Source organism: Bufo gargarizans, chromosome 8 (assembly GCF_014858855.1).
Source record: "Bufo gargarizans isolate SCDJY-AF-19 chromosome 8, ASM1485885v1, whole genome shotgun sequence".
Lineage (NCBI taxonomy): Eukaryota > Metazoa > Chordata > Amphibia > Anura > Bufonidae > Bufo > Bufo gargarizans.
This window is the reverse complement of record NC_058087.1, coordinates 196,245,755-196,251,754: the sequence shown is the minus strand read 5'-3', so window position 1 is coordinate 196,251,754 and position 6,000 is coordinate 196,245,755.

The window sequence follows — 6,000 nt, the reverse complement described above, 5'->3', positions numbered from 1 at the left end:
AGCCGATTTGGTGCCGCCCAGGTGATTGACATAGCGGACCGCCGACACATTGTCCATGCGTAATCGGATGCATGCATGTGCGATGCCATTGGTAAAATTCCGGATGGCAAACGAGCCCGCCAGGAGTTCCAGAGCGTTGATGTGAAGTTGGGTCTCGGCCTCCGACCATCGACCCCCTGCGGAAATACCCTCGCAGTGGGCACCCCAGCCTTGGAGACTCGCGGCCGACTCCACCGTGAATTCTGGTTGACATCCGAAGATTGCTCTGCCGTACCAGGCTTCCAAGTTGCATATCCACCAACGAAGTTCCTCCCGCGCTTCCTGGTCCAGAAGCACCGCATCCGCGAACGAGGCCCCGGCACGAAGGTGGGCAAACTTCAGGCGCTGTAGGGCCCGATAATGGAGAGGAGCGGGGAACACCGCCTGGATAGAGGAGGCCAGCAGGCCAATGATGCAAGCCAGGTGGCGTAAGGATAGGGAGGTAGCTGAGAGGGCATGTCTCAACTCCTTGCGTATCGTCCGCAACTTCTCTGACGGAAGACTGAGAGACTCCGCAACAGAGTCAACTGTGAAGTCCAGGAACTCCATCCGTCGAGACGGCGTGAGGCAGGGTTTCTCGGGTTGAGCAGAAATCCAAGAGCCGTAAGGAGGTTCGAGGTCCACAGAAGGTGTTGTAGCAGCGTCGACTGACATTGATGCATAATGAGGATGTCGTCTAGATAGATGACTAGACACACACCCCGACTCCGTAACCAGGCCATGACCGGGCGCAGAAGCTTGGTAAAGCACCAAGGCGCCGAAGAAAGGCCGAACGGCAGGCAAGTGAAGCGCCACACTTCCACAGGAAGCGCAGAAGATCCCTGGACGAAGAGGCAATTGGGACCGTCAGATAGGCATCCTTGAGGTCCAGCTTCACCATCCAGTCCCCCGGAATCAACAAGTCCCGAAGGAGGTGAATTCCCTCCATCTTGAAGTGCCGATAGCGCACCACAGAGTTCTGGGCACGGAGATTTATCACCGGACGCATTTGTCCACCCTTTTTCTGCACTAGAAAAATGTTGCTGAGTACACCCTCCGGAGTAGGAGGGGCCCTTTCTATCGCCCTTTCTTGAAAAAGGGAATACAGTTCTAAATCCACGAGCACCCTGTCTGGTAATGCCAGAGGAAGTGGTGGGGTAGAATGGGTAAGATCTGGCGATTCTGTAAGCTCTATGTGGGACCCCTGCACAGTGGTCAGCACCCATGAGTCTGATGTAATGCTGGACCAAACGTGGGAACAAAGACGGAGTCTGCCCCCGACACAAGGAACCAAAGAAGTCCCCACTGGGGAAAGACTTACCGAAGGATTTTCGGAAATTCGGATTCCCTCTAACGGATCTTGAACGCCATTGGCCGCCTCTGGCCGGGAAGAAAAAAGGAGGATTCCTTTGGTCCCGGAAGGGGGGTCTTTGGGTGAAGGAGCCTCTGCCCGAGCTGCGGGCCTGGAAACTTGAACGGCCGGACAGACGGCCCCTACTACTGCCGACCCTAGTGGAGACCCGTCCCTGAAAAACCCTATGCATGGAGGACTGGGCCTTGTCCAGGGCAGTAAATGCTCCCACATATCTGTAGTGTACGGGAGAGTAATACCCCGTCACTACAGAAGGGTCACTTGGGTATTGTCGTTCCCCCTGTATTTTTGGGGAGGTTGGTATAGAATATCTTATAATGTCATGCTATGTATTTTCCTGTTACTGTGAAACGTGCATTTGCAGGCCGGCTAGGGTGTCATTCCAGCTCTGAGTCACTAGAGGGAGCTAGGGAACCCTAGGTTATATAAGGCCCAGTCAGGAAGTGGTAGCAGGAGACAGACAGTGGGAGCAGAGGTCAGAAATGATCCTGTGTCTGAGAGAAGGCCAGGCTATGGGCCTGTGAGAGCAGAGCAGGCCTGAAGCCTGCCGACTAGGAGAGGGTGGTAAAGGCCCTGTAACCGGGTTCCGGATCCAAGGAGAAGGTTCCCCTCCTGAGTCATCATCCGTTCAGATGAAACAGCATAAGTAAGCCATCAGCCAAGACACAGAATACCACAGAGGCCGATCAGATAAAGCAAGAGGTACTCAAGATAACAGAGGAGGTACTATATAAAGACAGCTTCAAGGGTGCGCCAGATAAAGGGCATTAGACCTTGGAGAGAAAGTCACATGTGTCAGGACCAGTCAGGAATAGTGTGCAAGCCGCCTGTACTGCATCTCCTGCAATCAACACTCTGTATAATGCATTGCTAAGACCGGCCATCCTGTAATTCCAAGAACCACCTGTATTCTTATAGAAAACCAACTGTCTTTCATGGAACGGCGCTTCCAACTGCGTCCATGTATTATTATCGCTGATATTCAGTAAAGTTCCAGTTTTTGTTGGCTACCCTATGCTTGCTTCATTCTTTTATAACATCATACACGGCGTGTCACCGTTTAATTGACACTGGCGTCACAAACTTTTAACTACCTGCCTGTTCCAGCATTTGCCCCGATTTGAAGACGACAGTGGATCCCAGGTTAGTGGTCAATCTGCACTACAAAGCCCAGCATACACTACTGACCCCCTGGGACACTGCATCGCTCTTTTTGGCGTCACGAACAGGATACGCATACTTCTGAAGTGCAGAGAAGTGTGAACTGTGTGCTTTAACTATTCCACCACCGTATTACAAAGACTGTAACCTTTATTCCTAACTTGTGGATTACAATTGTGCCTGGGAGGAATCAGAGACGCTGTACTGTGTTGCGCTACCCCCAGAGAGAAAATCGCATTTGTGGACTGTGTTTTATTGGACTTTTCATCATCCTGCTTGCTGTCAGTGAATTGCGGCATCAGGACCCTTAAAATGGCCGCCGACGCATGAGGCTTTTTACTGCGCCATCAGGATGTGCAGAGGCGCGAAGATTTGGCGCCGAAACCTTCCCAGAAGAAGGAGGAGACGATTGCCCTGGAGCGCCACCCACCTTGAGGAGTGATGACGTGGCTGAGTTCCTTGGTGAGTTACGCCTGGAAGGCGGGCCTCAGATTGAGGTAGACCGGCCCCGTGTGTGGGAGGAGTCAGTGTCGACTCTGCAGCCAGTGAGTGAAGAGATGGCGTACGCGGAAGAGCCGGAGTTCGAGACCACGTGCGCCGAGGCCTCGTGTGAGTGGGGCGCCACTCCACCGGACTTTCCTGAGTTGGGGCCATGGGACCCTCTAGCCTGGACGGCCACCCCCGGGGCCCAGGCCATGGACTTGAGCATCACCCGTCCTGAGTCCCCACCGATCCGTCGCCGGCACGCAGAATGGCCGGCTATTATGGAAGAATTGAGAGCCGCGGTGGCTAAAAAGAACACCAGCCGGAAAAAGCGGTTTGAAGAAATGGCCAAGTCCATACAAGGAGACTCCTTTCCGGGTAAGCCCCAGCTAGAAAGGCGCCGCGGGATCGTGGTGTCCTTTGATAAGGAAAAAGGCTACGGGTTTATCCAGGAGTTGGGGACTGGCCGGGACTTCTACGTAAATCGGCGATCGGTGAAGCGGCACTACCTCCCGGAGCATCTCCATAATCTGACTATGGGAGAGATCGTAGAGAAAACCCCCGCCGAAAGTCTAAGGGGCCCCTACGCTACCGCAGTGACTCGCCCGAAGGTGCCGGCTGAGAACTGGGGCTCTGAGAAAGAGAGGACAGAGCCAGTTGAGACCGAGAGAGAACACGTGGAACAGGCCCGAACCACCCATCTGCATGGCCAGGCGTACCTCAGTCCCGACGTTTTCTGGGAGCCCATCGTGCTGCAGGGGCTGGAAGAGCGATATCCCCCTCCGGATGCGGTGAGACGGGAGGAAGAGAAGGAGCGGCAAGACAGCTGCAGGCGGGCAGAGGAATGTGTTGAGGCCCGGCGTCAAATAGCAGCTGCCATCGTTACCCCAGCGGTCACAGCCCCTGAACCTCCGGTAGCCCCGCTCACCTGCACGAAAGCTGAACTAGAGGCCCTGCGCAAGAGGGTGTATTGGGTGGCGGACCTCGGGTGCGCAGGAGGCGTGCGGTGGTTCCCGTTTCCTAGGACGGAGGCCGAACTGGAGGCAATGAAGGACAAGCCTCCCCCTCTTAAGATTGTCAGGGGAGATGGTTTTCAGATGTGGCCGGCCTTGCCAGAACAGTTACTGCAGGTTCCGTACATCGATTCGTCATCCGAGGAAGAACATGACACTCGCCTGTGAGTACTCCTTTCCTCATGTCCATCTCCTTAATGGCCGTTTTGTCCCTCCAGTTGGCAGAGCTGGTCAAGCTTGCTGCCAGTTACACACGGCCGGTGGCATTCTAACTGAATAATGTGCCACTGTATACCACTGCTTCCAGCTGCCCTTTTTTATGTTTGGGACATCCGGTTTGCTGCTATTATCCCAGTTGTGCCTTATTTTGCACTGTTTTTCCCTTTTTACCCCCATTTCAGGTTGAAAAGACATTTTTATGTCAGCACTATTTTAAAGGGTAAGCAGGACTTGCCAGGATAACATGGCCCTGGTATTGTTAGAGTCCTGTATTGTCATTTTATATATGTGCTGCTGACAGTCTTTAATAACCGTTTTTTTTTATTCAAGTATATGTGCCCAGAGATGGACTTCCTATGTGCAAGCCTCTGAGAGGTTAATTTATTATGGACTTATTTATTGTCATGGACTATCCTGGTTCTTTCAACATCCGCTGTGCCAGGTCAGCGCCCCCGTTCCACTCACTATCCTGTGAAAAAGAGAACGACGCCCCTTGTCACCAGACTTCACCTTTGCCAATTGGGTCTGATAAGAGTGTAATTGACATATATGTATGCATGTGTCTTCCTCTATTTCAGGTCATGATTCCAGTTGGGCGGGCCCTGATGGAGTACGAGGTCGTACTCAGCTTAAAGCAGCGGGGTATGTAGTGTACGGGAGAGTAATACCCCGTCACTACAGAAGGGTCACTTGGGTATTGTCGTTCCCCCTGTATTTTTGGGGAGGTTGGTATAGAATATCTTATAATGTCATGCTATGTATTTTCCTGTTACTGTGAAACGTGCATTTGCAGGCCGGCTAGGGTGTCATTCCAGCTCTGAGTCACTAGAGGGAGCTAGGGAACCCTAGGTTATATAAGGCCCAGTCAGGAAGTGGTAGCAGGAGACAGACAGTGGGAGCAGAGGTCAGAAATGATCCTGTGTCTGAGAGAAGGCCAGGCTATGGGCCTGTGAGAGCAGAGCAGGCCTGAAGCCTGCCGACTAGGAGAGGGTGGTAAAGGCCCTGTAACCGGGTTCCGGATCCAAGGAGAAGGTTCCCCTCCTGAGTCATCATCCGTTCAGATGAAACAGCATAAGTAAGCCATCAGCCAAGACACAGAATACCACAGAGGCCGATCAGATAAAGCAAGAGGTACTCAAGATAACAGAGGAGGTACTATATAAAGACAGCTTCAAGGGTGCGCCAGATAAAGGGCATTAGACCTTGGAGAGAAAGTCACATGTGTCAGGACCAGTCAGGAATCGTGTGCAAGCCGCCTGTACTGCATCTCCTGCAATCAACACTCTGTATTATACATTGCTAAGACCGGCCATCCTGTAATTCCAAGAACCACCTGTATTCTTATAGAAAACCAACTGTCTTTCATGGAACGGCGCTTCCAACTGCGTCCATGTATTATTATCGCTGATATTCAGTAAAGTTCCAGTTTTTGTTGGCTACCCTATGCTTGCTTCATTCTTTTATAACATCATACACGGCGTGTCACCGTTTAATTGACACTGGCGTCACGAACTTTTAACTACCTGCCTGTTCCAGCATTTGCCCCGATTTGAAGACGACAGTGGATCCCAGGTTAGTGGTCAATCTGCACTACAAAGCCCAGCATACACTACTGACCCCCTGGGACACTGCATATCTGCTGAGGTCCTTGATAAAGGAATGCCCGAAAAGCAGACCCTGTGCATCCTTACCTGCCTCAGTAAGTGCCAGGTTGGCCAGTTTAGGATCTATTTT